The sequence below is a fragment of the Podarcis cretensis genome, assembly GCF_951804945.1.
Source record: "Podarcis cretensis genome assembly, chromosome: 11".
In the NCBI taxonomy this organism is placed as follows: domain Eukaryota; kingdom Metazoa; phylum Chordata; class Lepidosauria; order Squamata; family Lacertidae; genus Podarcis; species Podarcis cretensis.
This window is the reverse complement of record NC_137180.1, coordinates 64,902,028-64,923,922: the sequence shown is the minus strand read 5'-3', so window position 1 is coordinate 64,923,922 and position 21,895 is coordinate 64,902,028. Positions and strand designations below refer to the sequence as shown.

General features: G+C 48.6%; 1 protein-coding gene across 1 annotated transcript in view; it reads right to left on the bottom strand.

Moving 5' to 3' along the window:
• CNTFR (ciliary neurotrophic factor receptor) overlaps positions 1 to 21,895 on the bottom strand; it is a 430,283-nt gene that overhangs the window by 267,028 nt on the left and 141,360 nt on the right. The gene's annotated exons all lie outside the window — the stretch shown is intronic.

The window sequence follows — 21,895 nt, the reverse complement described above, 5'->3', positions numbered from 1 at the left end:
CCTGTGCTCCTTGGATGAAACGCAGGGTATAAATTTAATAAAGGAAATAAGGAACCCCATGCATCTTGAGCCATCCCCCCTTCCATGGTCCCTATTCCCCAGGACAAAACACTCACTGTCCGTATCCGTCCCACATTTCAGCATGGCTGGTTTGTGGACGAGGCTGGGAGTGGATCCGTTGGCCCAGCCAGAATCGAACTCTCAGCCTCCCTGCAACCAACATGTTTCCTGGTCCCTGCCGTGAGATGTCAGGTGCATGCAAAGAAAAGTGATTTATCACTCTGGATTCTGCCCCATGCCAGGAGGGTGTGGCTATAAAGTTTGGCACTTCTTGGTGCCTGCCCAGCATCCCGAAAGAGGCTCGGGATGGATGAAGTGAGGCGGAGAATCAGCTCACACCGTTTGCAATTAACTCCTTTTGACTCTGCAAGGAGACAAATGACTGTAATTTACAAATAGATTTTATCTGAAAACGAGCGCCTTGCCTGACACCTATTGATTTGCGCCCCCTTCTTGAGGGGATAGCCTGCAATTAAATTGTCACATTCTTAATACCCAAGGAAAAAGCCAGCAGATACCACATCATCTGCCTCTAGATTACAACCCCCCCCCCCGACCATTTGCCAGGTTTGCTTTTTATTCCAGAGTCAGCAAGGGATCAGATTTATCTGATAGGAAGCTGGGCTTTTATCTGCCTGGCTGAGGCTGCCAGCCCAGAGGCAGCTCAAGTTATGTCTACAAATGCCAGTTATCTGTGGGTGGACTGGATTTGTCCAGGACTCTATTCTCAGGAAGGCAAAGAAGCCCAAACATTGGCGTTATTTGCTTCAAGGGCCAATGGGGTTACAGACGTCTGCATATCCATTTTCTTTGGAAAAGCCCAACGGGAAATCAAGATTTCTGATTTCCCTTCCCTGCTATGGGTGAAACCCCATGCAATAAAAAACAGGGTGCAAGTGAGCTTCTGCTTCTTGCCTCACTTCTTTGATATGAATAACTTTTATGGAAATGATGATAGAACCATAGATTTGTCAAGCTGGAAGGGACCCCGAGGGTCATCTAGTCCAAGCCCCTGCAATGTAACTGACTTTGCACGTCACCTTTTGTGGAGGCAGAGATATAAGTGAGGGAGATGGTGGTAGTAACAGCAGAGGCAGCGTTGGTGACCGAAAAGGAACGTGATTAAACAGACTTTGAGGAAAGCCAAGCAGAGCCTGATGGGGATTGTAGTTTTTCAGGCAGACCCAGAAATGCAGAAAATGGAAGTTGATTTGATAGACATGCCAGTGAACCTTCTCCAAAGCAGCCAGAAACACCATAACCAGACACTGGAGAGACCTGTCAGGAGTAAGCATGGACCAATGGTACCAAATAGTATGGGAAACAGCCCTACTAGAAAAATTAACTAATAAACTGAAACTGACACGGGGACAAACAGAAGAAGACACCTTCACCCCGGTATGGCTCCCCTTTATCACATACACAGCCCAACAGGACAATGACAAAAATCCACCAACAGCATACAAATCAATATGGCTAACCTGATCCAAAACACCCACCCACCCCACTCACACACGAAAACAAAGATCACCACAGCCAGTCACAAACAAACAATCACACCCTAGGCCAACCCCAACCTCTCTCACCACCAAAGGAACACAAGTGAACAACACAAGCACGCTGACACCAAACTACATACATTAAGCATAATAGAAACACCGCTACCCGCCCCCACCCCATCCATCTCCCCTCCCTCCACCCCCCTTTCTTTTCTTTTCTTTTCTTTTTTCTTCTCCCCCTACAAATGAATTCCCTCGTATCCCCCCCCCAACAAATGAAATGGATTTGTAAAAATGTTACATGGGGGGGGGGGGAATACGAGGCATTACACTTACACTGTAAAACAAGAAAACCCTTAATAAAAATAATAATAATAAAAGTCTCTTTCAAAAAGGAATCTGGAACTTCAGTTTCTGGCACTAAACAAAGTCAAAGTTTCAGCGCGGCCTTGCTGTCATCTTCCATAAACAGAAAAATGAAATCAAAGGCAACAGAAAGATCTCGCCTTCCTGCCACATCCCGTTGCAAGGCTGAGACTGAGCAGAACAGGAAGCGTGCTAAAAACTTAAGCCGCTTTTCGGCTAGCAAATGTCACAGGAGACTGAGCTACAGAGGATTAGGTTGGGATATCGGCAGCTTAGCAGGCGTTCGGGGGGTCCGGGCTTAATTACACACCAAAAGCCCTGGGAGATAAAGTGAATGGGCGGCAGCAGAGTCGCCGAGAGAGGAAGAGTCGGACCATCTTGGCAGCTTAAGCAAGAACAACTTTCTCTATCTGTATCCGTCAGGCATAAGCCACATCTCTTGCACGCAGGGAACAGCGAGGATGGGGCAGCAGATAGGAGACCAGACCCCGTGGCATCAACACACCAGCAACCAGGCCCTTCTGGTTCGCAGGCAGCCAGAAAAACTCTTATAAGAAGAGTCTGTTGGATCAGGTCAGTGGCCCATCTAGCCTCCCAATCCAGTTGAGTCATATGGGCAAAGCCAGCCTTCCAGAGGTTACATTCAATTTCAATGCACTCCAAAATTGCACCCAACTTCGGAGCTGGTAGTCAAGTTCATGTGTGCGACTGGTGAAATAATGACAGTTGCCTTATATATATAGCAGCACCCCGAAGGACGCGGGTGGCGTTGTGGTCTAAAACACTGAGCCTCTTGGGCTTGCCGATCAGAAGGTTGGCGGTTCGAATCCCCACGATGGGGTGAGCTCCCGTTGCTCTGTACCAGCCATAGCTGTCAAGCTTCCCTTTTTTGTGGGAAATTCCCTTATTCCAGCGCCGTTTCCTGCTGCTATCCCAGATTGTTAGATATCCCGTAGACTGTCCCCGGGACAGGTGAGGCTGCTGATCCCTTATTTTCAAATCTGAAAGTTGACAGCTATGGTCCCAGCTCCTGCCAACCTAGCAGTTTGAAAGCACACCAGTGCAAGTAGATAAATAGGTGGGAAGATAAACGGCATTTCCGTGCACTCTGGTTTCCGTCATAGTATCCCATTGTGGCACAAGCGGTTTAGTCCTGCTGGCCACATGACCCGGAAACCTGTCTGTGGACAAATGCCGGCTCCCTCGGCCTGAAAGCGAGATGAGCGCTGCAACCCCAAACTCACCTTTGACTGGACTTAACCATCCAGGGGTCCTTTTACCTTTCATAGCAGCACCCCTATACATGGGACTTTACAGAGTTAACATATGCAAAAATAGATGTCTTCATGCCCCGAGAAGAAGCAGGGTGGCAAGTCAAATGGAGCTAGACAGCTATATATTTAGCATTCATTTCAGGTGAGGGTGAGGAATAAGATTACAGTCATAACTTGGGTTACAGACGCTTCATGTTGCATTTTTTCGGGTTATGGACCGCCGAAACCAGGAAATGCCGGAATGGGTTACTTCCGGGTTTTGGTGGTCGCACAGGAGCACTAAATCGTGCTTTGCACATACTCAGAAGCACCGAATCACAACCCACGCAGGCGTGCCGCTGCGGGTTGTGAACGTGCCTCCCGCACAGATTACGTTCGCAACCTGAGCATCCACTGTGCTACCTTACTTGGGAAACAGAGATCACAATTTGCTGCTGTTTTATTTGCTATACTGATTCTGGGCACTTCACGGTGCACTCCTATGTGTAGGGACTCCAGTGTAACTTCCACTTTGTTCAATGGGGCTCACTTTCACGTGCAAGGACGGGCGTTTGAGTTGTTCTGATTGTTGCAAATGGCCTTGAACAATATGTGCTTGAAAAGGTGGAATAATACGCTTGAAGAAATAATCTGCAACGCAAGAGGTTGTCCTGGATTTCAAAGCCTTCTGAGTACTGGGCATAGATTCATTTATAGTCGTGCAGAACGCTGCCCCTTCCAGCCTGGAGGAAAGATTGCCACGGCAGCCAGGAGGAGGCGCTGTTGCTCAGCGCGAACAGGCCCTGATTTCGCACCCCTGCCTCCAGTGCCGTGTGAATGTCAGTTTGATGGGTGACCCTCGCATGTCAATTTCACTCAAGTCAGAACTGACAAAAATTTAGAGTGGCACTCAGACACATCTTCCATCTTTTCAAGAGACTCACATTCCAAAAATAACTACTTGCGCCAATAGAAAGCCAAATCTTATTAAAAACCATTTCCTTTCCTTCCACCTCTCTTTTTGCAGGGATTAATTTTTTTATTATGATTTTTTACATCACGGGTCAAAGGCAGCCTGGCTAAAAAGCGCTCACACATTTTGTGGCATGACAGGTGAGATCATCCTGCGAGAAAAGACTAGGAACCTGAATCAAATGTCGCCTTTTGCGACAGGTGACTGCAGCCATCGCGGATTCTGCTCCAACATAAAATGGGTGTCCTGTTTGCCTGCCATAATTTGGCTACCAAAGAAAATGGAACAGCACAGTCCATGGGGATGTTTTTCTGGGCAAACCACACTGCAAAGGAGGGGAGCTGCACAAGGGCGCTCTCAACTGTGCCGTTGCACAGCACCAATTCCTTTCAGCTCAGCATGCGCAGGAAAACATTCCAGGGAATTCTGCCCAGAGCGCGGCAACCAGATATTATGTTTGGATGAAAAACAAACAAAACGCTCTTTTCTTTTCTGAACAAAATTGATCACCATCCCTGGAAATATGAAGGGAATCTTTTAAGTAAAAGAATGAATGTTTATTGAGCAGCAAGTACCCCCTGGGTACAGCTGAAGGGCCAGTAGATTCGTTCATCGGCAGCAATTTGGAACCAAATTGCCAGCTTCGTTTAAAGGAGGAAACATTTTCTGCCCAGCAAGGAACAGCATGTGTTTTTTATTTATTTCGTAAAATGTATATCCCAGGTTGTTAAGGCTTTTGCATACTAGTAGTAACATCTTGAATTTGGCCCAGGAGCAGATCAGTAACCAGAGCAGATCTCTGAGCACAGGTGTTGTGTGCTGATAAGGCAAGGGAAGGCCCACCGATGCTGCCATGGACTTTTTACGAAGGCTGCTCACAAAACCTTGGCCTTGATTTAGAGAAGATTTCTGGCCAACCAGACCAATTGGCACACAGAGAATCAACTACAAAGTGGTGGGCTTCATGGATAGCTTCATTGGTGAGAGCCTGGTGCTGATAACGCCAAGGCTGCCGGCTCGATCCCAAAATGGGACAGCTGAGTATTCCTGCCTTGCAGGGGGTTGGACTAGATGACCCTCAGGGTCCCTTCTAACTCTACATTTCTATAATTCCCCAGACAAGTGATCTATGGATGTTTTGGACTACAACTCCCATCAGTCCACAACCTCGGGTCTATGCACCAGGGTGCGTGTGTGTAAGAGAGAGAAAGAGGCAGAGTGTCAGACAGACAGACAGACAGACAGACAGACAGACAGAGATTGGGCACCAGGTTAGGGAAGTCCGCTCTAGTGAGACTAAGGAATCAGCTACACAGCTGCAAATAAAACGTTTCAAGTGTGTTTTAAGTGCAATATACAATGTGACGCTAGATGGTGATGTTAAGCCTTATGAAAGATTAGATGTTTTTTTAAAAACACTTTTTAAAAAGCATTTTCAGACCGGTTTTTGTGTGTGTAGATTCCACCTGTCATGTTAGGCCTCCTGCTGTTCAGCCTTCTCTCCCTAATAAGCAATGCCGGTTTACCCAATCTACATTTGGGCTTGCAGGTTTCTTATAGCTTCAGTAGTAGTTACAGCGCCAGGGATCAGGGTTCAAATCCCGATTCAACCATGAAGCTCGCTGGGTGTGACTGTTAGTCACTACTCTTAGCCTAGCCTACCTCCCAGGGTTGTTGTGGGGATTAAATGAGGAGGCCACCATCAGCGCCTTGGCGGGGGGGGGGGGGGGAGGTGGGCCAGAAAGACAGTAAAGAAGGATGTGAGCAAACAAAGAAGCAAACTAGCTAACGAACTCATTTCCAAGGATACAGAACTCTGGAACTCCGTCGCCTTTAAAAACATTGCCATTTATTTTTGTGTTTCTGAAAACAAACACTGCATTCTTGGGGTGCTTTTCAGCCAAGGCAGGAGTGGTGCAGTTTTTACACTGAGGCCATTTTCACAGCTCCTGAAGCGCTGGTGCCCATCGCTCAAGCAAGCAACAGGCGGCTTCGCTTGCAGCTGATGGAGTTTTTAAAATAACTTTAAAAAAAAAAAAAAAATCCCTGTTGGTTTTCCTTTCCCTTTGTACCACGGAGGAGGGTCTCTGCGCACCTCTGCATGGAGTTAAGAGAGGCAGATAGGATTCCAGCAGTAGTTCCAGGAGTAAACCCACAGGCAATGGCCAGGGCCAGATTTAGGTTTGATGAGGCCCTTAGCTCCTGAAGGTAATAGGGCACTTTTATGTCCAGCTGTCCTTTGTCAACAACAAATCCTCACTGTTTTTTGTGTTGAATATATGCTATATGGTAATTTATGGACTTAATAGGTATCTCAAGCCATTTGCACATAACAAATAGGAGCCTACACAACACAAAACACTGTTGCTGTATGTAGGTTTTATTTTATTTGGTTTTTATCTTATATTTTGGAAATGCACATCTAGTTTTATTCTTCTCCTTTAAATTTTTGCGGGGCCCACCAAGAGAGTGGTGCCATAAGCCTTGGCTTGTTTAGCTCTGGTTGCAAACGGGATCCATTCCGGAGCCCCCTTCGCAACATGAGCAGAACGCATCCCGCATCTGCGCGTCCGTGGGTCATGATTCATTGCTTCTGCGCATGCACATGATGTCATTTTGAGTGTCTGCGCATGAGCGAGTGGAGAAACCCGGAAGTAACCCTTTCCGGTACTTCCGGGTCGCAACCTGAAAAGATTTAACCCGAAGCAAATGTAAGAAGAGGTATGACTGTACATAAATCCGACACTGGCAACTGCTAGTGCCGGTAAGACTGCTGTGCTCAAACAAAAAAGGTGTCCTCAGCAGAACACCAGCGGAAGAGGAGAAGGGGTGGAGGAAGCAAAGGATGCATAGAATGATAGAGCTGGAAGGGAACCAAAGGGTCGCCATGTCTAACACCCTGCAATGCACTCGAAGTGCCAAAATACAAAGGAAAACCAGCACTCGGCTTTGCGGAATTAAAAAGCCTCTGGAGAGCAAAAGGCCAAATTGTTCGCTCCGAGGGTAAGTTCTGATTGACAGGGGAACGGACAGCCTTGCAAAGCTGGAGGACTTCTCCTTCCTCGGAGGTTTCTAAGCCCGGCTCGGATGGCTATCTGAATTCCGACTGGAAGCAGAAGTGGCCCCTGCAGAGCGAAATGGGAGGCTGGAGGTGGAGAATCTCACAGGCTTGCATTAAGATGTTTGGGTTTCCTAAGTGGTTCCATCTGTGCGGGATGAATTTCAATGAGATTCGCCACCTGAAGTTTGCCTTGCTTGAAGAGACAGTGACAGGAAGGGCAACCTTCTCCCCCCCCCCTCTCCTCACCCACCCGCCCTGGGGATTTCCCCACGTATCAGGCTGCTAACAGTTCCTCTCTGCCAGCTCTTCCATTTTTAAGAACGAAGGAAGTCTTTAGGATTCTCTAGCTGGAACTCCTGCTTTGCAGGGGCTTGGACTGGATGGAAGAAAAAGGGGGAGGCATCTAAGGAAACTGGTGCAGCTGCATAAGGAGCTTACAGATGGGCCGAAATGTCAGAAGGGCATGTATAAGAAACAGAAGAAAGGGGAAATCTCAAGAGGAGTAGACACAAATAGTTGCATGAGGAAAGTCAGGCCGGCTGAGGCTCAGAATGAGCTCAGGCTTGCAAGAGAGGTTAAAAATAATACAAGAGGTTTCTTTGGCTATGTCCAAAGTAAAAGGAAGAACAAGCAAGTGGTAGGTTCTCTGCGTGGAGAAGACGGAGAAACGCTGTTGGGTGACAGAGAAATGGTGGAACTGTTCAAAGCGATGCCCAAACTGGTGATAACAGAATAAATGATGTAAGGAGGGAGCTGCAGCCCAGATAGGAAAAGAGGTAGTAAGGTGTCAGATGGCAATGGTGGTTGCTCGTGAGTAACCAGTCAGGACTCCAACCTGTCTTTTACAGGTTTTATTTTGGTGCAAAACTATTCACAGTGCAGAACCGCAAGTTCATGTCTGCCTCAATCGCTAGCAGAATCCGGGAGTGGTCTTTTCCGGGTCCTCCCCCAACATAAGAGCTTAGTCACGCCCAGCCTTTTCCTTCCTTCTTTGCGTTTTACACCTCTGCGCAGGGTGGGCGATGGAAGAGGCGTGCTTCCCTCCTGGCCGGCTTTGGCCAGGAGCGGTGCTGAGGCTCCCAGCAGCACACTCTAGTCCCTTCCCCTCTTCCCCACTGGAGGTGTGGTTTTCCCCACCCTCAGACTGACGAGGTGTGGCACTGGGGCTCCCAGCAGCATCCTCTGGGCCCTTCCCCTCTTCCCCACTGGAGGTGTGGCTTTCCCCATCGCAGGAAGAGGAACTGTTTTGCAAGATTTTCAGAGATTTCCCTGTAACCAAACTGCCCCTCTGCCTCCCTTCCCTGTTCTGATGGCAGTCCCCTGACATAAGGGATAACCTAGATACTTTAAAGGAATTCAAATCCCCAGGGCCTGGTGAACTGGGTATGTTTAGCCTGGAGAAGAGGAGACGGATGGAGATATGGTTTTCATTTTCAAATCTCAAAAACAGAGGTTTTCATCCTTTTTGAGTCCATGGCTCCCTTGACCAACTACTGTATTTTTCGTTCTATAAGACACACTTTCCCCCTCCTAAAAAGTAAGGGGAAATGTCTGTGCGTCTTATGTAGTGAATGCAGCCTGCGCAGCTATCCCTGAAGCCAGGAGAGCGAGAGGGATCGGTGCACACTGATCCCTCTTGCTCTCCTGGCTTCAGGGATAGCCACCCGAAGCCTCCTGGGCGCAGCGGGCACACCTGCTATGCTCAGGAGGCTTCGCGTTGCTTTCGCTGATGCCAGGAGAGCAAGAGGGATCGATCCCTCTTGCTTTCCTGGCTTCGCTTCGCTGGAGAGCTGCTGCACAGCTTTCCCTCTCTGCGCAACGCCCCTTCAGAGAAGCGGCAGGAGAAACGGAGCCCTTTCCGTTTCTCTTCCCGCTTTGCTGGAGAGGCGCTGAGCAGAGAGGGAGAGAACATTTTTTTTTCTTGTTCACCTCCTCTAGAACTAGGTGCATCTTATGGTCGGGTGTATCTTATGGAGCGAAAAATACAGTACATTCTTTCTGCAGCTCCCCTGTGGGGCTCAGGAGCCCAGTTATGTCCCACCCTTGCCTGCAGAACTGGCAGCCTCTCACCCTTTCTCGAACACCCTCCCTTGGGGAGTGTTCCCTCAGCCTCCTCTCTTCTCCCCTCTCCTTGGGAGTCCTCCAGGCAGCCTCCACAGCTGCCCCTGGTCTCTGAGCTGCCTCTGCTCCTGGCAACCAGCACCCCTTGGCCAGCCCCAGAGGTGACATTCGCTTGGGGAGCTTGTAGCCAGGGCTGCTGCAACAAACAGCTGTGTAAGCCTTTGGGAGGTAGAGACGCGAGAGGGCATCAGGAGAGGGAGGAAACGAAAGAGGGACAGAAGCCAGTGTTGCCCACAGCACCCCTGACCATCATTCAAGGCACCCCAGGGTGTCATGGCACACTGGTTGAAAACCACTGCTCTAAAGGGTAGTCACCTGGAAGAGGGAGCAAGCTCATTTTCTCCTGCTCCACAGGGTAGGGCCTGAACCAATGCATCCAAATGGGAAAAAATGAGATTCAGACTAAACATGAGGGAGAACATTCTGACACTAAAAGGCATTTGATAGCGTAAGGTGGTGGGAGTTTTTTTTCTTCATGGGAGGTTTTCAAGCAGAGGTTGGGTGGCCATTTCTCAGGCATTCTTTCACTGTGATTCCTGTGTTGTAGGGGGTTGGACTAGATTACCCCTGGGGGTCCCTTGCATCTCTACAACTCGTGTGATTCTATGATTAAGAGGACAGGAAAGTGTTGGATTGCCAGACCCCCTGAAATAAAAAAAATAAGGTCTCTCTCTCTCTCTCTCTCACACACACACACACACATATATATAATGTTCATGGATTTGCCAGGCATACACGTACATAAATATATGGGCCACATGTCTGAGGCAGTCAGCCATTTTGGCTCACAAACTGACCAAATGTTTTCTCTGCAAGGTCAAAGGAAAATGGAAAAAGCCTCCCCATTGTCTTTTCATTCACAAATCCTGTCTTAAGGGTATGAATAGGGTGTGAGCCTGTGACATGGCCCAGGAACTAAGTATTTATCATTACAAAAGACTGGCCAGGCTCCCCAGGGTATCCAATCAAGTGAGAATTAACAGGTAACCTGCCAGACAGGAGGTAAACAATGCACTCAGATTTCTGCTGTAGACCGCCCTGTCTGTGATGTAGGTATGATGTTTCTGGGGTTGGTCTTGGACTCCAAGGCAGGCAATTTAAAATGTCTATATAAGGGTGGGCACACCTTGGTTCTGGGTCCTCCTCCTCCTCCTCCTGCGTGTGAGGGGAGCACCCTGAAGAAGAAGAAGAGTTTGGATTTGATATCCTGCTTTATCACTACCCGAAGGAGTCTCAAAGCGGCTCACATTCTCCTTTCCCTTCCTCCCTCACAACAAACACTCTGTGAGGTGAGTGGGGCTGAGAGACTTCAGAGAAGTGTGACTAGCCCAAGGTCACCCAGCAGCTGCATGTGGAGGAGCAGGGACGCGAACCTGGTTCACCAGATTATGAGTCTACCGCTCTTAACCACTACACCACACTGGCTCCACCCTGTTGCAACAGTTCAATAAAGATCAGGCTTATTAGCTGCTTTGCTTCTCAATATTCTCTGGTTGGCCTCTGTTATTTTCTCCGACCGCCCTACAAAGAACTCTATAAGGGCTCTTGTATCCCCCATAAGGGAATAAGGGCAGATCTTCATTTATTCCACCCCGTGTGTGAGACAGGGGAGGCCGAGGGGCAGCGGGAGACGTCGACCGATATACCTGCTGAAGCTTAGCTATGATGCAGCCGTGCAAAGCTGGAAAGAGGAGGCAGGTTTGCTGTCTGCCTCACTGCCGCCTCTGCCTCCAGCCAGGAAGCTGTCAGGAGCAGCAGAAGGAACAGGTTTGACTCTCGCTAGCTCTGCGGCTCCGAACCGCAGGAGCCTGCCTCCTACACACCAGGCACTGTGTGCGAGGGAGACAAGAAAGAGATGGGAGAGGGACTCACGGTGTAAGATACCCACACGCACACAACCCCCATTTCTTCTTGCAACAACCTGGCACAGAGATTTTTTACCTACCATCACCTCCAGGTCACCCCCAGTCTCACCACCCCAATGAAAACCATTCCCCAAGGCCAGAGACTCCTGCATTTTGTCAGGGCTCATACCCCTGGGCTGGTTCTGAGGAGGAGGAAGAGGAGGAGAACATTAGCATTTGAGAGACTGCATCCCTAAAATTATCGCCATTGTTGTTGTGTCAGGCAAATAGCACAACAGGAAAGAGTTATCCGCCGCCACCGTGCGCCGCAATGCCAATCTGCCCACTCCACACTTTTTAAAAAAGGAATTGTCAAAATGAAAATCCAGTCCATCATTCACCACCCTCTTCTCGCTGTGTTTGGTCCCCAGTCACTGGGTGGCAGGGCCTTGAGAACCAGGGTTTCCAAAGCACACAGAAGCTTTTGGGATTCCCAGCATAGGCTTCTGGTTGAGAATGGCATGCTGGACTAGGTGGGCTCTCTTTGGCCTGACCCAGCAGACAGGCTCTGCTCCTGTTCCCATGCAAGTCCCAGCACATTCCCCCCTCCCCGCCAGGGAAGAAAAATCAACTCCAACTGAGGCACGTCAGAGGCAGCGCCCCAAGCAAGGATGGCAATGTCTTGACAGCTCCTTGCAGATTTATTTGCGCAAAGTCCAAACTGAACAGCCAAGCAGATTTGGGAAGATTAATGGTAGATTAGAATGGTTTTCCCCAGCCAGAATTTCCCTGTTTCGTTTCTGAACTTTTCCACTGTTTCTTGGGATGGAGCGAGAAAGCCAACTGGGGGGTGGGCGGAGGCCTGGATTGTGTGAGCACCCTGCTCAGGGTGAAAAAACAGTGTAAATGCAGCCCCCCAACTTTAACTTACTTGCACACAAGGCTATCTCCCAGCTGTTACCTTTTCTTCTTAAGACAAAAAGTTAACCCAAACCCTAATCTTGAGGAAGTGGGGGGGGGGGGCAGAGGAAAGCTACCCTATTTTTCGCTTTATAAGATGCACTTTTCCCCTCCTAAAAAGTAAGGGGAAATGTGTGTGCATCTTATGGAGCGAATGCAGGCTCCTTGGCTTCAGCGATAGCAACGCAAAGCCTCTGGAGCACAGCGGGAGCGCTCCTGCTGCGCTCCGGAGGCTTCGGGCGGCTATCCCTGAAGCCAGGAGAGCAAAAGGGATAGGTGCGCACCGATCCCTCTTGCTCTCCTGGCTTCGCTTTGCTGGAGAGGCGCTGCACAGTTTTCCCTCTCTGCGCAGTGCCCCTTCAGTGAAGCGGGAGGAGAAATGGAAGGGGCTCCCCTTCTCCTGCTGCTTTGCTGAAGGGGCACTGCGCAGAGAGGGAGAAAATATTTTTTTCCTTGTTCTCCCCCTCTAAAACTGGGTGCGTCTTATGGCTGGGTGCGTCTTATAGAGCAAAAAATACGGTACTTTGAGGAGCAGCATCCAGAAAACTGTTGCAATGGGGGCAGCCTGCTTTTTGCAGAGGTGAGGTCGCACTCCCTGCTGAGGCCCCACCAGCTATTTATTTTTCAAATGCATTCCCCCTCCCTACTTGACAAGCAACGATAAGGGGCTCTGAATTTTCCCCACCCCCAGTTAGATCACTACGGGGTGGTTGAGATTCCAAAAATATTATTTTCAAGCACTCGTTGCAACACCCCTTGAAGTTCCGCAAATATTCAAACGGTTGCAGAAACCCAGTGATGAGATGAGCAGGGGGATGAATGCTCATCTTTATTCAGATCCTTTTTATGCTTTTCTCTCCCCCCCCCCGCCCCCCAACCAAAGCTCTGGCCAAGACACCTTCCCCTTAGTAACCCAACTATCTGCTGGGTCTGTTTCTGCTGCGACAATCACAGCAGGGCAGGATCCGTGGAGTTTCCCTGTCCTTTCCACCTAGTCTGGCTTGCGCTTTCTCTCTCTCTCAAACACTGGTCCTTGCTGGTCCTCAAGCTCTGAGCATTGGTAAAGGTAAAGGTACCCCTGCCCGTTCGGGCCAGTCTTGACAGACTCTGGGGTTGTGCGCCCATCTCACTCAAGAGGCCGGGGGCCAGTGCTGTCTGGAGACACTTCCGGGTCACGTGGCCAGCGTGACATCGCTGCTCTGGCGAGCCAGAGCCGCACATGGAAACGCCGTTTACCTTCCCGCTGGTAAGCGGTCCCTATTTATCTACTTGCACCCGGGGGTGCTTTCGAACTGCTAGGTTGGCAGGCGCTGGGACCGAGCAGCGGGAGCGCACCCCGCCGCGGGGATTCGAACCGCCAATCTTTCGATCGGCAAGCCCTAGGCGCTGAGGCTTTTACCCACAGCGCCACCCGCGTCCCTGAGCATTGGATGTGCATTGAAAAAGCCTCTTCCACAATGAAGGAACAGCAACAGAAGCCATCCATGAGAATGTAAGAAGGGTCTGCTGGATTGGCCCATCGAGTCCAACATCTTGCCAGCCAGATGCCCTTGGGAAGCCCGCAAACAGGATTCGACCACAAGATCTCCCTTGCCTCCTGCGGTTTCCAGGAAGTGGGATTCTGAAGCCTCGCTGCCTCTGAGGAGACCTGCATTGCAGGATTGCCCTACGCGTTGACCTGGAGAGATCGGATTCCTTCCCCGATTGCAAGGTGTCTCAATTCCTGGCTGCCCCTCATTCTGACCTGCTCAAATCCATTTATCTGAAATACTCCTATGCCGCCTTTTTGCTGCAAAGTCAAGGCAGCTCAGAAGAAGATGGAACCCACTGGACCAAAGAATACAATTTCAGTACAAAACTCAACAGCTCAAAACCTTCTCTCAAGGCAGCCATAAAAACCAAACCAAAGCAGCACCAGCAGCCAACCTGAGCAGAACCAGTGGCAGCCACAAAGTATATCCTACCTGTTAATACAACAGTGTTAAATAACGTGGCAGTTTAGGGGCTTCCCTGCAGATCCCTGGAACATAAAAGGCTGCCATCTTGCCAAGAAATCCTCCTCCCGGACTCCCTTCTGGAACGAAAGAGGAGCAAAAGATCTCCAGCTCCCACACCTAGCAGGGGATCCAGAAAAGGTGCCATGGAAATTGACACAGAAGAGCTTCCCATTTGAGCATCTTGTCGGTTGCTCTGAGAGAAGGATGCTGCACCAGATGGACCACCTCTGGGCAGAGGCAGAAGGGATGCCGCTATGTCCCTACGGATCTTAAAGGGGATAAGGAAAACCCATGCAGAATAAGGCTATCAATGGCTACAAGCCACGATGGAGATGCTTCACCTCCAGCTGTGCAGGGAGGATGCCTCTGGGTACCACTTTTTGAGGGATGCGAGTGGGGAGAGCACTCAGGTCCTATGACACTCAGCTCCTGCTTGTGGGCTTCTGGTTGGCCATTATGAGAAGAGGATGTTGGGCTGGATAGGCCTTGGGTATGATCCAGCAGGAATCCTCTTCCATTCTTAGGGTGAGATTGAGAGGTGTCCAGAGATCCAGTGAAATCAGCAAATCGTGTCCCGCTGTTAGGATTTTTATCTATCCGAGCTGCTCCAGATGTGGCAGGAAGTGGTACTATGATTTGTGTACATCATGTGAGTGTCTGAAAGAGCGTGAGAAAGGAAGTCTGGATTATCTCTTCCTGCTGAAGTTTAGTTTCACTTCTGCGCGTGTCGCGGTTCTGTACTGGTGTTCAGAGGGCACAGAAGCACTGATGGAGTCTCTGTATAGAAGACTGTAAATAAAGTAGTTTTAGAACTACAATTGAGTCTGTCTTCTGCTAGGATATGCCAGAAGACTGGTGTGCTCTCTGGACTGAGGGAGATTTACAGCCAGGGAGGACCACCGGAGAGACGATCTGAAGACTTGGGAAGTTGGCAGTCATTCCTGGGGGCGTTTTTCCCCAGGAAAAGTCTCTCCTAGAGAATATAATCCATACAGGTGACCAAGGCAGTTTCACTCTCCAAGACAGTCTCAAAGGCCAATTGAAATGTGTCGAGATGAGCCCCATTATCCAAGAGCTGTGGGAGGGCAACTGCCACCCCCTGCTCAGGCACCTTGACTCAAAATGGAGAGATGGAGAGACTCTTTTAAGGAGAAAGGTTGCAGAAAGACGATAAAGTCTCTACCGGAGAAGAATGGCAGATCAAGTTGATGGACTGTGCCGAAATGGCTAAAATGACCGGAAGAATCAGAAATCAGGGAGACCAAAATTTTAATAAGGAATGGGGGAAATGTATAACCTATCTTAACAACCATTTTAAACAGTTAAAATTGTTAGTAGGCTTCGAATAGCACTTGTAGTTTAATGGTGAATTTTGGACACAGTGGAGATGTAAAAGATGAGGATTATCATAAAAGATGGAGGAAATGATTAACAACAGGACCAAAAAGGGGAGAAGGGAAGTCCAGGAGATTCCTTGGAATCTTGTTTCTATGTTGTGCGTTCAATATGTGAATGTAAAGTTTTAATCTGAAAAACAAAATTTTAAAAATGCAAAAGAAAAAGAAGTAGAAGAAAGGTTGCAGAATTTGGGGCCTCTTGGTTTAGAGAGAAGGCAAGGGAGAGAAGACGTGATAGAAGTTTTAAAAATTATGGCATGGAGAGAGTGGATAGAGGACAGTTCTAGTTTTCACCCTCACATAGAATCATAGAATTGGAGAGTTGGAAGGGACCACGAGGGTTGCCCTGCAATGCAGAAATCTTTTGGCCCAATGTGGGACTTGAATTCACAACCCTGAAATTAAGAGTCTCTTGCTCTACTGATATCCAATGAAGCAGAACGTTGGAAGATTCAGGGTGGAGAAAAGGAAGGACTTCTTTGTGCAGCACATGAAGAATCTATGGAACTCACTGCCACATGAGGCAGGGATGGCCACCAACCCAGACGGTTTTAAAAGAGGATGAAACCAATTCATGGAAGAGACAACAATCAAGGGCTACTAGCCATGAGGAATCTGCTCAGCTGCTGGGAACCACAGGAGGAGAATTCAGATACACATGTAGTAGGCTGGACCTCTCAAAGCATCCTTTAGCTGCAATAACAAACTGAAGAAACTCTACAGGAATATCCTGGCCCTGAACAGTAGCAAGCAAAAACAAGCAATTTTAACTCAGGCATAGGCAAACTCAGCCTTCCAGATGTTTTGGGACTACAACTCCCATGATCCCTAGCTAACAGGACCAGCGGTCAGGGGTGATGTGAATTGTAGTCCCAAAACATCTGGCGGGCCGTGTTTGCCTATGCCTGTTTTAACTGCAAAATGCTGGCCAAATGGGTCACCATGGGCTACCAAAGGTTATGGCTATTCTTTCTGAGGCTCCAAACGCAGAAATCTTCTCATTGCCGCAATAATTTTATCCAAACAGCATTCAAAAGACACGACGCCGGCAGAGAAAAGTTCTTGTTCGCTTCCATCACTGCCACATAAGAGGCCTTGAAGTGAGTCCTTGTCTGTGTTCAATCAAGATGCATCTTGAATTTTCCTTCATTTGCATTCAATTCATGTTCCAGCTGCTCCATCACCAGCAGCTCCCATAAATACTCAGCAGGCAACCTGGTTCTAGCCGGGGTGGGGATGGGAGACGTTGAGGAAGGATCGTCTATGTATTTCATAAAATCTACAGTACACTGATTGATTCCCGCCCCCGCAAAGAAAACCCTCAAAGTGGTTTACCAAAAAAGATAAAACAATAAAATGATTGCTTGGAAATATTTGCAACACTAATCTAAGACTTTGGAAAAGTTTAAAGAGCAGTAGACTAAAAACAGATTGAAACACACGAACTTTCTGAACTTTTTTGAAAGGAGGAAACTGAGAGGAGATAGTCATCTCAAGGGCTGTCACATGAAAGAGGAAAAGGACCGAGGGTTCTTGGTGGACCACAAGCTTAACATCAGTCAACAGTGTGATGGAGCAGCAAAAAATGAATAAATTAATTAATGTTCTTCTAGGCTGCATCAAGAGAAGTATAGTGTCCAGATCAAGGGAAATAATAGAATAGCCACTCTCTTCTGCCTTGGTCAGACCACACCTGGAATACTGTGTCCAATTCTGGGCACTACAATTTAAGAAGGATGTTGACAAGCTGGAAGGGGTGCGGAGGGAGGGCGACTAAAATTATTAACAGTCTGGAAACTAAGCCTGATGAGGAATGGTTGAAGGAGCTGGGTATGTTCAGCCTGGAAAAGAGGAGACTGAGAGATTTGAGAGCCATCTTGTGATGGCCTGGGAATCTGATTCAGAGGCTGAACCGGAGGAATCCCAGCCTGCACAGGAGTCCCCGCCTCCAGGGCCGGCTGAGCTGGGGCGGGGCCTTGATCCTGAAGCGCCCGCACCTGTGCCGGATCCTCAGGAGCAGGCACCAGGTGAATCCACTCTGGCTCCGGAGGCGATTGAGGACCCATTGCCTACAGGTACTCCTCTCCCAGCCCTGTCAGGGGAAGGCGAGTCTCCCCCTGGGTCCAGTAACCCTCCAGCCTCTCCTGAGCTGCAGAGGCTCAGGGCAGAGAGGCGGAGGGAACTGAGTTCCCGCAGGAGGAGTGCTCGCCTTAAGGCCAGGAGAGACGGATCACCTGTGGGACGGGACCGGAGATAAAGGCCAGTCAGCCCGGTCCCAGGTTGCGGGACCAACGTCGTTGAAGAGCTGTTTCGGCCAGCACCCAGTCCTGTTCCCCCAGAGTTCCTGTCCTTGCCCGGCTTCTCGCTGTGGACCCCACTTCACCCATGGAGGACTGTCTGCTGACCCTCGACTCAGGTACTGGACCTCGCCCCACGGTAACCTCCCCCCCTGGACCAGCACACATCTTCAAATATCTCAAGGGCTGCCACTCTAATAAAGCTGTATTTGACGGATGAAAGTATATGATGTTTGACATAATATAATATAATATAATAATAATAATAATAATCATAATAATCATAATCATAATAATTAATAATAATTTATTACTTATACCCCGCCCATCTGGCTGGGTTGCCCCAGCCACTCTGGGAGGCTCCCAATCAAGTGTTAAAAACAATATAGCATTAAATATTTAAAACTTCCCTAAACAGTGCTGCCTTCAGATGTCTTTTAAAGATAAGATAGCTGCTTATTTACTTTACATCTGAAGGGAGGGCGTTCCAGAGGGAAGGTGCCACTACTGAGAAGGCCCTCTGCCTAGTTCCCTGTAACTTGGCTTCTTGCAGGGAGGGAACCACCAGAAGGACCTCGGAGCTGGACCTCAGTGTCTGGGCTGAACGATGGGGGTGGAGACGCTCCTTCAGGTAGACATGATTGAGAATCGTGGACTCAGCGATGGAGAATTATAAAGCGTTAAAATCGAGATGTGGGAAATATGGAAACAACGCAGAGAGGCAGGACTGAGATGTGGACATATGCTTCTGAAATCCAGACTGTGGGGAGCTCCGAAAAAATAATAATTATAATTTGGTCTTTTTGATTTTAGTTTTTTATTTTACTTGGAGTATTATGATTGGATATATTAATTGGATGTTTTCTATTGGAAAATCAATAAAAATGATTTAAAAATTAAAAAGGGCTGCCACATGGAAGAGGGAATATGCTTGTTTTTTCCTGCTTCCGAGGGTAGGACTCGAACCCATGGCTGCAAGTTACAAGAGAGGAGATTCCGACTCAATATCAGGAAGAACTTTCTGATGGTAAGAGCTGTTCGGCAGTGGAACAGACTCCCTTGGGAGGTGATGGGCTCTCCTAGCTTGCGGTTTCCAGAAACTGGGGTTCAGAAGCATCACTGGCTCCATCTGTGGGGGCAGAAGAGAGCCCTCCTGGCGAGTAGACCTCAACAGCCCTCTCCTCCTCCATGAATTTGCCCAATCCTCTTTTAAAACCATCCAAATTGGTTGCCTTCACCGCCTCCTTTGGGAGCGAATTCAAGTATACGCTAAGTTTCCCTCGCTAGGGAACGACTCCAAGAGGCACTGTGCTCCCAAATGAAACGTTTGCATTTCCTAATCATACTTGGATTGGTTCATTTAATTATAGCTTGTTCCTTCTCTTTCCTGGACATGCTCTCCTTGATCCTGCTGATAACCAGAGTCTGCATCTCCCAGGGTGGCTGACGTGAAACTCGCCCACACGTCTCCCCCCCGCCGTCTCAAAAAATGGATCCGAGAAAAGAATAATGAGGAAGAGGAATCAGATCCCCCAGCCTTCGGAGGAAGAGTCAAGAGCCCCTCGGACCAAATTCTGTTGTGTCTCGTTAGGGTTGATTTATGGAAGTTGACGCGGTTGCTGACCTTTCACCGAAGCCCGGCCACCTGGGGGGACTTCTCAGCACGCCAAGGATTGTACAAGCACAAACGAGGAAGAGCGCCAATTACGTCTGGCCTTCCTCACTGAAGCCATTGGGCATTGGGTTTGGAATGGGGAAGGGCTTGATCGGAGATCAGACGAGGCCCCCGCAACGCCCGTCAGAGCCAACGAGCGAGGCAAATGCTGAAACGCTGGGCAGACACGGCCAAAATTCACGGATGCAGAAATCTTGAAATTGGACAAAAGGGTTTCAGGAACATTGTGTCCATCCCAGGTGTGGCATTCTTAAGAGGGGCTACTAAAAACTCCAGATGTGACCCTGGAACTGCTTTGGGTTGTGTGGGGGCATGGAGGAGCACCATTTTCCAGCACTGTCTCCAGCTGGGAAATCCAATGACTGGGAAACAAATAAGAGCCGCTCAATGACCAACAAATATGGGGTGGCAGAAGACGTCTACATCAGGGGTCAGCAACCCAAGGCCCATGGGTCGGAAGTGGCCGGCGGAGGTCATTTGACCAGCCCACGAGCCACCCCCGAACTAAGGTGCTGCTCATACGTGGCGCTGAACCGGCACAGCGCGGCATGGGGACTCACTTCCGCAGCGCCGAAAATTGCAATAAACCTTGCTGACCCCTGGTCTACGTGGACCAGAGTCCAGTTCATCAGGTACGTAGGAAGGTGACCCTCCACTGGCTGGAACTTGTACACAAGGAAGGGGCAATGGTATTGGATGGCAAAACATGAGCTGAAATGCCATAGAATGTGCAAAGCACAAACTGTGATAATGACATTGGAATATATGCACCAATAGAGCAATGGTCGTTTCCAGTTGGTACTAATTTATTAATTTATTACACGTGTCAAACACCTTTCCTCCAAGGAGCTCAAGGTGGCTTACATGATTTTCCTCCACCCCATGAATAATAGCCATCGTCAAATGTCTCAAGGGCTGTCACATGGAAGGCGGAGGAAGCTTGTTTTCTCCTATTCCAGAGGCTAGGATTCGAACCCATGGCTTCAAGCTCCAAGAAAGGAGATTCCAACTCAACATCAGGAAAAACTTTCTGGCGGTAAGAGACACTTGATAGTGGAACCGTCCCCCTCAGGTGGTTGTGGACTCCCCTTTGTTGGAGATTTTAAAGCAGAGGTTGACTGGCTATCTGTCACGGATGCTTTAGCTGGAAATCCATGCATTGTAGGGAGTTGGACTAGATGACCCCAGGGTACCTTCCAACTCTTCAATTCTATGATTTTATTATTTCATTCCCACGACAACCCTGTGAGGTAGGTTAGACCAAGAGGCAGTGACTGGTCCCAGAGGTCACCCAGTGCGCTTCACAGTCAACCGAGGATTTGAACCCCGACTTCCCAGGCCCTAATCTGACACTCTAACCCCCATGCCATGCTAACTCTCAAGATGGCAGATAACACTGTCATCTTAACATTGCCAAGGTAGTATGTACATTCTGTACACAGGATAGGACTCCATTGTCCTCATTTGTCCCCAAATGGACAGAATCAAAAGTCTTGGGGCAATTCAGCTTCTCCATGTTCAAGCCTCCATTTGAAATCCCTGCACAGCACAGAATGGCTCTTCTTGAATTTACTCACCACACCGAAGTATTGCTCCCCTCCCCGGTACCCCCAACTCCTTGCTTCTTCAATAACTGCTGTTCCTTTCTCCAACACTGGAGCGCACAACTCTTACAAATCATTGATTTCTGAACCACTCTGAATTTTTTGGAAATTAAGAGTGGCAAATAAATGGAGCCAGTAAAATAAAGAAACAAATAAATCTACAGTGGTACCTCGCAAGATGAATGCCTTGTAAGACGAAAAACTCGCAAGACGAAAGAGTTTTTCGTTTTTTGAGTTGCTTCGCAAGACGGATTTCCCTATGGGCTTGCTTCGCAAGACGAAAACGTCTTGCAAGTTTGTTTCCGTTGTCTTGCAAGTTTGTTTCCTTTTTATTAACACCGTGCATTCAGGGGGTGCAGTTGCGACTTGACTTCCAGGAGCAACTCATAGCCCACGGTGTGGTAGCCTTTTTTGAGGTTTTTGAAGACTTTGGTGATTTTTGAAGCTTTTCCAAAATTCGTGCTTCGCAAGACGGAAAAAATCGCAAGACGAAAAAATCGCAGAACGAATTAATTTCTTCTTGCGAGGTACCACTGTACATTATCTTTCTTTTTAAGTGATTCCGGTCCCCCATTTTCATTTTGCAAGGACGTGGGTCTAGCTTGCCGCTAGGATAGTAGGATTATCGTCTTCCAAAGCAACTACTCTGTTCCGAACTTAAAAATGGTAAGCGTAATGCTGGTGGTCAACAAAAGAGGTTCAAAGACTCTCTCAAGGCAAATCTAAAAAAATGTAGTGTAAACACCAACAACTGGGAAACACTTGCCTGCGAACGCTCCAGTTGGAGA